The sequence below is a fragment of the Calypte anna genome, chromosome 3 (genome assembly GCF_003957555.1).
Source record: "Calypte anna isolate BGI_N300 chromosome 3, bCalAnn1_v1.p, whole genome shotgun sequence".
In the NCBI taxonomy this organism is placed as follows: Eukaryota; Metazoa; Chordata; class Aves; order Apodiformes; family Trochilidae; genus Calypte; species Calypte anna.
The window spans coordinates 21,643,029-21,655,249 of record NC_044246.1 but is presented as its reverse complement, the minus strand read 5'-3'; the positions used below and the strand labels follow the sequence as shown (position 1 = coordinate 21,655,249).

Here is a 12,221-nt window from a genome sequence, read left to right as displayed (position 1 = left end):
AGTAACAACAGAAGTTACAGACTCACTGTAGAAATTACTGAGTGAAAGTTCATGATCTGTGCTAGTAAGACAGGATGAACAGATAACAGATGCTCATTCTAGTGACATAAGTCTATGAATGCATTTCACAGAATACGTTTCCTAAAACTAAAGCCTGTTCCTTGGAATTCATGAAGCCCAGAAGTCATGAGCAGCCCCTGTAACTTCAAGGCACATTGGATGAGCATCAAGACGGCAACCAAAGAGTAAACAAGAGTCACAGCTGGCTTTGCTTCTTGGGCTGCAAAGTGGCACCCACCCAGCGCTGACAGCTGACTGTCAAATAACCCCAGCACCCCAAGGGGTGGCCTAGGGAGAGCCCTCAGCTCCTTAACCCATCAGCTCTTTCAACAAGAGGAGGAAATCACCACCCGCAGATGGGGGTCAACCATGAACCAAGGGAGCACATTCTTTGTAGGACATTAACACCAAACAAGATTCTGCTCTCTCAGAGCTATCTGGATGCCTTCATCAATATTTTCCTTTAATTTATATATCATGGGGGTTTTAAGTTAAGTTTAATCTCATACATGAATTTTACAACTTTTCAGTCACTAGGCTCCCCATAACATTATTTTTAGACTCAACAGAAAAAGAAAAAAAAAAAATAAAAAAAAATTGCAAGTTACTGGCACACCTCAGGTTGCCAATCAAGCCAGTGCCTGGAAACTGTGCAGCCTACATACAGAAAGGGTTTAAGAGAAAAAGCAGAACATTTCTTTATCTCAGTACACCAGCAGCAAACCCTTAGCCTCACTGCTAGGATTTCACCTTCAGCCTCACTAAAATTTCCATTTTAACTCTAAACGCAACCCTGTCTTTAATTCAGTTTGGAAAGGTTTGATATAGAGTGGACAGTCAAGAAGGGAGTTGTAGAGAGAAAGGGGAGGAGCAGGGGCGAAGATTCAAATGGACAGTAGTGGTGGTTAGAGATTTGGTACTGAGAGTCAATCAGATCTGTTTCATATGTTAACAAGAAAGAAAACCAAGCCAGTCCCCACAACTTGTTGTGTTCTTAGAGCTGAAGTTTCTTCACAAAAGCTGAGTCCTCTCCACACCAGTGGTAATAATACATGGCAGGACCTAGACATCTGAAGCACAATAATTAATCATTTCAATAGCAAGTTAACAAAGGAGTATTATCCCCTTTTTTCTGACAGGAGTGCTGACTCAAAGAAGACCAAGGGAGTTACCCAAAACCACAACACTAGTCATTAGCAGAGCTGCAGTTACAAGTTCCTGGCTGCCAGCGATGTTTTCAAGCACTGAAATGGGCAGCCACACCAAAGCCACAGAGCTGCTACCATGCACACTCACCAGGTGGAGGTTCACCTGCTCCCTACACCATGCCTCCAGAGTTCCTGTCACACCAACAACAGAGAAGAGAGAAAGAAGGATGCATTTAAGCAGGGTGGTGGGCTCAGTGTTGTCCATGTTACCCTGCTGACTGGCTCCAGCAGGCACCCAACCCAAAGCAGCAGCTACAACCCCCATAGTCTGCCCTGGGGTTTCCCTTTTGCCTGCATGACCACTGAAGCCCACAGAACTCAGGTCAGAAAAAATACCCCAAGGAAAATTCAGAGCTATTAGTTTTGCCAGGCTTAGTACCCTGGATTGGGTCACTGTGTGGGGTAGGGTAAAAGATGGGCACCACGCATCCCAGAGCTTGCAACACTAAACTTACACCCCATCTTCTTAGTTCTTCAAATACTCCCAGGGGAACTTGAGATCAGTTCACGTCTCATGAAAAGCTGAAATGGCTCTTTCCATCTTAGCCATATACCTTTCATGGGCATTTTACAGTACTGATTTCAGTTTCTCTTAATTGCTTAAGTCAACAGCACAAATTTACATTTTACAGAGTCAGCCAGCTCACAATAAGGATATTCTACAGCATAAGGTGGCCTTTTTAGTAAGGGTAGTTTGAATAGTATTAAATACATTTATTTTCTATCTCAATTTTCATAGAAGCAGCACAATTCTGGTAACAGGCAGCTTGGGGAACCTGATGTGACAGGGGAGGGAGAAGTGAGTATTCCACTTTTACACTAAAAGCAGAACCAGAGAAATTAACTTTTCGTTACATGATTAGTCTTAATTTTATATATAAACTTACACCTAAGCCTCTGTTATTTTTGTTGAGTGTATTCCCCTGCTTTCTACAGTCTGCCTGGTACCTGCCTATACCAAGTTCTCCAGACATTCCTTCCAACTCACTTGATCCTTTGAAGCTGACAGTTATCTACACATTCAGGCACTGAAGTAATTTATTCTTTTAGAAGTGCTAAACATTTACAACTTGCAACATCAGATTGTACAAATATTCAAATTTTCTGGAAGAAAAAGAAAAGGCAAAAGCATTTACCTTGATCTCTACATTTACGGAGATATTTCCCCCACCCCCCTCCAACTTTGTTATCTGGAGGCTTTTCCATATGCAGGAGAGATTTCCCATTTTTCTCCCTGTACTTTCCAGGTACTTTCCACTTATTGTGAAAAAACAGCTAAATAACACCAGAAAAGGAACTAAAATTACCTGTTACTGTTTTATTCAAATTAGTTTTCTTATTCTGAAAGCTCTTCTAAGATGGCTTCCATGGAGACAAAAATAGTCACAGGCAATGTCAAAGGAAGTTATTAAAACTCATCTAGCAGTGATGCAAGATCTCTACACTGATGTGCACTAACACTAAGAAGAAACCACAATGTACCAGTTTAGACAGAAATAATTCCTGGACTTTGCCTCAGTTTGGTCTCAACAAAAATCAAGCAGTCTCAACAAAATCCTAGTAAAAAATAAGGCACCCAAAATGCAAAAAACCACAAATACTTCAATGAATGACTGTAGTTCTGCATGTGTTAAACTGGAGGTTTTCACTGCCAAGACACATTAAAAAGAACAACCAGAAAATGTTTGCAAAACAGACTGCTAATATAAAATGCATTAACAACTATTAATAATAGAATATACATCAACCTACTACTTTTCAGATAATCAATATTAATTGGCAACCTCATTTGGAACTGTTAAAGCAGGCGACCTTGGAGCTGCAATTCTTCAGGTCTTAAGCTAGTGGCAGGTGAAAATAGGACTGGTAACAGTTACTTCCTTGTCATTTCCTTCTAAAAATGACACAATGCCATTTCAGCAATCAAAGTTATTTTTATCTCATAAACGTACCTCTGAAAATAGATTAAGTCCTTATAGAACAATTTTATATTTACTATCTGAGCTACCAGGCACACCTCATGTGAAACCTGACTTGCGGTTCACAGGGGCCCTGAGTTCCTTGGAAGGAAGTAAGATAAGGGACAGGGAAATACAAGGGAAGGAAAATAAAATATTAGGCAAGAGGTCTGTCACCCACCAACATTACTGCAAGCTTGAAAAGTCTCATAATTTCATCTTTAGTTTCAGGCATACTGAAAAAGCTATGATTCTGGGTTTTTTTTTTTATTCAACACTGTCATGTAATCAATAGGATGGATGCCAAAAGCCAGCCATTACAAGGAAGTCACCATGGCTAGGATTAAAACAAGATTACTCCCTGTACAGACTGCACGACCTCTCGTTCCTTTAAATGGAACTAAATGAGAGCAAGCCCTCTACATTTGCAACGCCAGCAAGAAACATGAGTCCTTTCAGAAGTACTCCCCCAGAAGAGGGGATAGTAGGGAACGGGTTAGGAAATATCCATGAAAACTCTAGGCAACCAAGAGGAAAACATGGATGGGAGGCACGGGCAGGACCTGAGGGTATGTTTGGGGCAGGATCCAGATGCCTGTCTGGATGAATGGAAACACAAATGTAAACGGGGAGAGGGAACACAGAAAGGGAGAAGAAAGTTTAAAAAAAAAAAAAAAAAAAGAAAATAACACTGATGCCATAGTAGTAAGGGACAGCTTAAGGAATGAGGGACACCTGACAATTGTGACCTTGAGAAGGAGCATAACCAGGACAGCAGTTTCTTGTGATACAGGAGGACTCAGAGTGGGACAGTGGCATTTCTCCAGCCCAGGTTGCTAGAGAAGACTAAAAATTAAGCCCTCTTGGAGAAAGGAGAACAAGATTCACACATTTATAGTTCAGGAGTAATTTCAACTCTGAGAGGGTATCATACAAAATGAGGACAGAATATTTTCTACTAGAGGTGAAAGATGAGAGCCAGTAGAGTGTTACTTCTTCCTCACAGAATCTCATTTTAAATCCAGTCCTGCAGCCGTTAGGGCTCTGACTCACACCTGGTACGTGCTTGAGGCTGGCAATAAAGCTGTGGCAAAACATGTTGTGGCCTCAAGCTGCAGAACTTGCTAGAAACGGAGCCTCCTTGGTGGTTGTTTTATGAGGAAAGACAGTACAAGAGCAGCCATCTACTGTGCCTATGTTACAGCGCACAGATTTATCAATATCCACTTCACAGAAAAGTACTTAAAACTAAGCAACATAATATATATAGACACTGCATACTATGTGTATAACACATGAAGAGTAACATCTTAGGAATGAGTACAACTAAAGCACCATCCCACATGCGCACCAAAGACTCCAACACTGCACTGACGTGGGATAAATGCACTTCTCAGCCAACCCAATCTGCTAGAACAAGCCAGCCTGAAGACAAGAACTTTCACCCATCCCACCCGGGCCATGCTGCCTTTCACTGGGAGTGCTGGCACACCCGTGACTACACCACAGTGGGCACCGCGCTGGCTCCAGCCGTAGCAATGCCCATGGAGGATGTGCCATGGGATGGCAGCTGAACCCTCTCTGTGTGCACACTCCATGAAGTCCTGGAAGCAATTTCAGTAATTACCTGTTCCTGGATCATAGGTAGACCGGTTCCAACACGTGCAAGTGAAGAAGCTGGTTTACATAACAAATGAGGTATGCATGCGAGGTGCTTTGTGTAACAGCACCACAGACTGCAAGACCTCTCACCTGAAGAGCTGTACTTTAGCAGCTATACACATACATGAGCACCTTTGGGTGGAGAGTAAACAATTACATAAAATATCCATCCTACAATGCAACAGTGGCATGAAAGAGGGTAGTCTGAATGGACAAAATGCCTTACACTTGTGAAAAAAACTTAAGCAGCAAGCAAGTCTTTGATTCTTTCATGCTGCCACACAGCACCAGGAGCCATTCAGTTTTCAACTCTTTCTTGGGTAGCCACCCTCCAAAGGGTAATCCTACTTAGAGAACAAAATTTAAATGGAAGAAAAAAGAACAAAACCACACCAAACCAAACCAAACAAAAAACAAACAAACAAAAAAACCCCAACAAAAAACAATCAACCAACAAACCAACAACAAAACCCCCTCAAGAATGTCTACAAGAGCTAAATCCATGAATCCAAGGAGAAAGAGGAATAAGTCACAGAGTCCTGTTCCTCATACAATGACATCATGCATTTAGCTGTTTCCACTACGTTTTACAGCTGACAGCTAAAAAGAACAATAGGGATTTTTGAGGCCTGTAAGTAGTACAGAGCTCAGGAAGGCAGAGAAGGCAAAATGAAACACGTGAGCGACAGACCTGGATAGTCACAAGGTGAGTCAAATGTTGAAAGACAGTGACAATCCCTATGTGATAGTTCTGCTTTGTTTATCTGTTTGTTTTTTGAACACGGTTATCATAACACTCAAGAGTATTAGACATCTACTCCTCTCTGCCAGTGGAAGCCTCTGAAACAGAAACTGAAAGAAAAAGTTTATCTATCTAAACACTGCCTTTTAAAAATGCTATTAAAATAAAAAAAAACAAAATAATAAAAATGTATCAGCAAACCTACAGCTTTCTTTGACATATTAGTGACAGCAAATACTCATTTCAAATTCAAACATAGTGCTTTTCTACTCAGATACACCCTGTACTAATATAAAAGTCAAAATTTGAAAATAGTGCAACAGGAAAAACAAGTTTTAAAGCATAAAAGTTAAACAGCTCAAAGATCTTCTTCCCTTTCAAATGTGTAGGCGGTGAGCAATATCACAGAACTGAACAAAACCCCTTCCTACCTCATCTGGTACTTTATAAAAACCTCTAATGTAGAAGGATAAATATCTTTCTAAGCCCCATGCCTAGAAAGGCATATTTTTGTCTTCTGGACTTTGTACATCAGTTCATGAGAAGAAAAGACTGGGACAGAATCAGTACAGAACAGAAATGGTCTCTGCTAAGGGGGTCAGAGGCAGATGTAACTCAAAAATAAATATTCCAATTATTTGCAGGATTCTGTCACAGAGAGAAACTGTTGCCTTCAACCGGAGCAGAAAACCAGTGAGTCCAGGCTGTGAAGGAACATATTTATCTTACCCTCTATCTTACCTTATCAGACACATCTCCTTGTCCTATTCAGAAGCCAGCAAGTCATCAAATTCCATCTGTAATAAACGGAAAAGTCCATTAATATCTCCTGATAACCTTACAGCAAATGGCTAACAAGCAGTTCAACAGGAAAAAAACCAAAACACAGAAGAGTTAAACTTCTGCTACAATTCCAGTATAACCTACACCCTAGGCAAGTAGCCCTCCCATCTGCAGCAGTCTGGGAAATGTGGATGTAAAGGTATTAAAGATGTTGTAACATGTTCTGTAAGAAATACACTCTTCCTCCTTCAGCAAGGATAACAGAGGTGTCCAAAGCGTACAGGTTGCCCTGCCGAGTCATAAATAAGTCTGCAGCATCCTCTCATTAAACTAAATGAGGCTCAAATTACATAATGTGAATGGTTGTAAAATGAGACCAGTGGTAACAGCTAGAAATAATCACAGCAGCATTATACATCATGGAGACAATTTTCCATCAGTGTATCAAACCTGGGTATGCAGCACCTTTTATCTCCGGGCCAAGAAACTGTCAGCATGCAGCCTTTCTTAAATACAGTAAAGCATGCAAGAAATGGATGGAACAAAGCTCTCATGCACGAGTTTAGATGACGCCTACCCTGAACAAGCACATTTAATTTCTTAACATTTTTACAAACCAACCTTTCAATGCAAAGATGTTTCTTTAAGCAAACATGACGCAGTCTGGCATACCTCGGATCATAGGAAAGAGAGCTACACACCTACCCAACCAAATGGCAACCTCACAACTGTCAATAAAATTTACAGTCGTGATACTTGTGCTTGAACAAACACTACTCTGTGGCACTATTAAGAAAAGGAGACATGACCTGCAATTCAGCTAGTCCATGAGTCACTAGGGCAGAAGAGAGACCTCCCATTTGGCAACTTTAGAAAGCATAAGAGCTTGCCTAGAGTGAGAAATGTGAACCAAGAATCTAAAAAACCAAACAAACCAACCTCTCCACACACCCTTTTGGCTTTTTCAACATCCTAGTTCAGTGCCAGGCTGGAAAAAGCCAGAAATGTCTGAGTGAAACAGCACACTTATGAGAGAATACTATTAAAAAAACATCCCCTAATCAAACAACACTTAATTTTTCAATCCAATTGTCTGGAGGGAGATATGGCAGGAATGGAATGATTTGCATCAAATTGTTTTCTTGTTTGCATAGCTATCTTAGTTTGATGCTACCAAGAGTACCCCTGAGCCTAAAGTGCAAAATTAGATGCAAACAAAACATTGTGCTTTACTGGTGTGGCATCACTGACTTGCACCCTGGCTTCACTTTCCTTGGACACTGAGCAGCTGTTATGGCAACAGATGCCAGTGGGATCCACAGGTGCTCAGAGCCATGGCAAGGTGTCATCCTTCACCTTGCCACACTGCCTTTTGCCCATCAGCAAAATAAGGATGGCAGCACTCAAGTTCCCAGCAAGAGGGACTGACTGGGAGCCAGGGTCCAAAGTGGCTGCCCTGGGATGTTTCTCTTTTTCCCTTTTCTTTATAAGTACATTAGTGTATACTTTAAACGCTAAAAAGAAGTTTTTTATCCAATGAATAAGATTTTCTCATGTTCTACTGGTGGTAATTTATTTTTTGGCATTACCAAAATAATATAACAATAAGTGGCTCAGTGTCCAAATGGAGATGTGTGACAAGTAATGCTCCTCAAGTGTCAGCACCTGGACCAGTGCTGTTTAACATCCCTGTAGGTGATACAGGCAGTGGAACTGAAAGCACCCTGTGCAAGTTTGCTGATGACACCAAACTGTGTGGTCAAGTCAACACGTTGGAGGGAAGGGATGCCATCCAGAGGGACCCTGACAGGTTCAGTAAGTGGGCTCAAGCAAACTGCATGAAGTTCAACAAGGCCAAGTGCAAGGTCCAGTACCTGGCTCGAGGCAATCCCATGCATGAATACAGGTTGGAAGGAAAAAGGATTGTGAGCAGCCCTGAGGACAAGGATTCGGGAGTGTTGGTGGACCAGAAGCTCAACATGAGCTGTCAATGTGTGCCTGCAGCTCAGAGAGCCAACTGGGTCCTGGATGCATCTAAAGCAGCACAGATCAAGGGAGGTGATTCTCCCCTCTACTCCGCTCTTGTGAGATCCCAACCGGAGTACTGCGTCCAATTCTGGAGTCCCAAACATAAGAAGAACACAGAGCTCCTGGAACATGTCCAGAGGAGAGCCACTAAAATGATCAGAGGGGTGGAGCACACTCCCTATGAAGAGAGGATGAGGAAGTTGGGGTTGTTCAGCCTGGAGAACAGAGGGCTCCGAGGTGACCTTATAGCAACCTTCCAATATCTGAAGAAAGCTGGGGTAGAGCTTTTTACACTGGTGTGTAGTGAGAGAACAAGGGGAAATGGTTTAAAATTTGAAGACAGGAGATACAGGTTAGACATTAGCCAGGTTGGATGGAGCCTTGAGCAACCTGGGTCTAATGGAAGATGTTCCTGCCCACACAGGGGGGTGGAACTAGATGACCTATAAGGTCCTTTCCAACCCTAGCCATTCTATGATTTTAAAAAAGAATATGACAACAAGACTTACACTACTGTGGGGTTTGCTTTTTTGCATTCTTTTTTGCATTCCTTTTTTCTGTGAAGGAGAGATCTTTTGTCCATGTAACAGAAAAACTTGAACAAATGAGAGCCACTGACCAAGATCCCACTTAAGAATCCCTGCCCTCCTATTCCTCTGCCAACCCAGTAAAATTCCTCACAGCACAATCTCTTCCTGGCTGTTTTCAGAGAAACTGCAGCAATCATACAAGAACAATGGGGAAGTTTGTTTTACTCAGAGAGTAAATGTTTTGCAGTTTCCAATGTAAATATTTTAATTAATGGATTTTTTTTTAACTCTCTACTGACTTTTGTTCATGTTCACACAGAGTTATCAGGACAGAAGCAGCACTCAACCTGTACTACAGAGAGGAAAAAAGAAAAACAACAAAGAAAAATGACACACTGACTTCAGAAAAAGCACCTTCATAAGCAAATTAAAACTCACTGGGCATTTGCTGGGGGAGATGTGGGGCAAAAACAATTAAAGAAAAACAAGTCTTCTCATTTCCTGCATCCGGCTGAGGGTCCGTGATGGTTCCCATTGAGACAGTGGGCCTATTATAATCGCCAGCTTGTGTAAAACCACAACCTAACTGGTTTCCAAAACAACATGACACCCAATGACCAGGTTACAGAGAAAAAATTACTATCTTTTTGCCTGAGCCATCAGTATACTGGCTCCTAACCACCCCATCTCTGTGAATCCACTCTACAGACACACACAAATCTCCTCTTACTGATCCATAAACCAAGTGCTGTGGATGCTGTGAGCAGGATGGGATTCAGATTTCCTCTCTCAGGGAAGGACTGTTTTGATATTACAAAATGTGGCTGGACACAGATGCCAAACCGTTCTGCACATGCTCTTCTAGTGGATCCAGCAGCGCCCCCAGGTACAGGCAGCTCTTCCATTTTGAATGGTGCCTCTCTTGACAGAAACCATCTTCCTACTCTACCCTCAGACATGGGGATAGACTTTGGATGCAGTATCAGCAGATGGCTGGCATTCAAGATTAAAAAAGAAAAAAAAAAATCTTTTTTGAATGAAGTGGGACACAGATGGTGCTGTTTCTGCTTTCACAAAGCCTGACTGGGACATGAATGTAGACCTGTCTGAGCTGGGAAGCTCAACACCCTACTGTGTTTCTGAAGAGCTGCAGAACCTACTGCACAGACCAGTTCAGCCTGACCCAGTCCCACACGTGGCAGTGTTTCCCTTTCCCTGCTCTTATCTGAATGGGAGGTTTTGTTCCTTTTTTGCTGACCTCAATACCCTTGATGCCTGTTAGCAACATCCTTCCAGAAGTTGAACGAGCAGCTCCATAGAAATTCCCTGTTTCCATCACCAATACATACATTACCCAGGATAAAACCCTCACTATGTATTTCCAAAAATACTGCATTTGTACTCACGCAAGATGTGCTTGTAAGACTTCCCAAATTTTGTGATTCTCACAGTCACCATCCACACCACCAGCTCCATCACCTCCGGGACACTGTGGTGGTGGCACTTGGCTTGTCACATCCTGCTAGGCAGTACCTGGCATGGGAAAGGATGGGAAGAGGTCCACTGCTCTCTTTCCTGCAGCGGCTACTAACTGAAGGAGGAGCAGGACCTCCTGATCACAGTTCACCAAGAACAAACTTTTCCCAGCCCAAAATTAGTAAATACTAGCTATCAACCAGTCATCATTAGGATGGAGGGTGGTTGGGAGAAAGAACACGTGGCTTTTAGTGGAGAGAGATCCTCTAACTTGGTAGTAGCAGGAGACGCTGGGGACAACAAGGCAATTGCTGTTTCTGCACAGGCAGTTTGAGGCTGTCACACAGACGTGAGCAGATACATCACCTCCTCACAGTGTGCACCCACCTGGGTACCTGCCTCCTATGAAGGGTAAATGAATACCAAAGGGTAATATTGTCTGAAAGCTCCCCTTGTGGCAGACTGACTCAGAAACGTGTGTTCACAAGACCTTTCCTGTCCCTGCCAATGCCACAAAGTGAAACTAAATCTCTTGATCCTGCATTTGCGTGTTATCAACCACTGTTGCTGCAATTGTACATGCATGAACAACGTCATCTCTAGCTTTCACACCAGCAAAGACTTTTTTTAAAAAAACAAACACAACACCCACATTTGTTTTCCCATATTCCCCATCAGATTTTCTGGCTATACATGCAACATTAAAAAACACAGTCTAAGAATCAAGAAAGAAGTATCTCTGCTCAAAAGAGGTTCTTGCAAAATAAACTCACAGTGCTTTTCCTGCAAGACCCAAGTGAAGAGGCAGACTTTGCATTAAGCCTTCAATGCACACAGACTCTGGAAAAAGACCTCTCTTAGCAAGGGAGCAACCTAAGGCTTATTCTGGTCTTTCCATCTTCCTCTCTGACCTCTTCTAGGGAGCTGCTGCACTTGGCTTTTTCATGTGCCTATTTAATCAGCAATGTGAAACTAACACAACCTTACCGCGTTCTCTGTGGCCTTCTCATCAGAGCAAGGAGTAGAAACACTCCCCCAGGGAGCTGCACATTCTTAAGTCTCCTGTGCCCACGGCATGGAAAAGAGAGGGAGGAGAGAACAGATGAATGTTAATCTCTCCTCCTTGCCTTCAGCAGCAGTCTGTACTCTCCCACGCAGAGAAAAGTGAGGCTGTACAGTTTGTGGAGGCCAAAATGTCTGGAAAAATGCACAGAGAGAACTAACGGCAAATTCTCTACCAATTCCCTTACTGTAAGGAAACTGAAAGTCTGTCACTGAGTTGCTTGTGGAAGATGAGACCACAGGGTCTTTAAGGGGCCACTTTTATGCAAACCGCAGAGCTGGACTACTTGAGATTGTATCAGTTCAACAGCTCAGCTACTAAAATATTCTGCTCACACGATGCTTATACCATACATCTTCTTACAGAGATTACTTTTATTAGCAGATTACACTTCTTGTCTGATCATAGGAAAACAAAAAAAGGACCCGAGACAACTGGATGTTAATTCACAAATGTAGGACTCCCCTGCAGCCTACTTAACTCCAAACAGCAACTTCCTAACCATGAGTAGGTAGCCAATAAGCCCATAAAGTATTAAGGCTGGAACAGTCACTACCACACACTTCTTTAATTGGTTTGTGTCTCAAAGGTGTCTGTCAGCATGCAGTACTATGCATTCGTCAAGCAAGAGCATGGGGGAGAAGCTCTAAGCAGGAAACAGAAGCTCATCTTAGATTAGCACAGCTCACTCAAGTGTAGTGCTATGCTCAG

General features: G+C 42.5%; 1 protein-coding gene across 6 annotated transcripts in view; it reads right to left on the bottom strand.

Annotated features, from left to right (window-relative positions):
• TRERF1 (transcriptional regulating factor 1) overlaps positions 1 to 12,221 on the bottom strand; it is a 98,290-nt gene that overhangs the window by 62,143 nt on the left and 23,926 nt on the right. For all 6 annotated transcript variants that reach the window (XM_030448531.1, XM_030448536.1, XM_030448537.1 and 3 more), the window contains exon 2: positions 6,372 to 6,427. The gene's annotated coding sequence lies outside the window, so the exon portion shown is untranslated. The remainder of the gene's footprint in view (positions 1 to 6,371; positions 6,428 to 12,221) is intronic.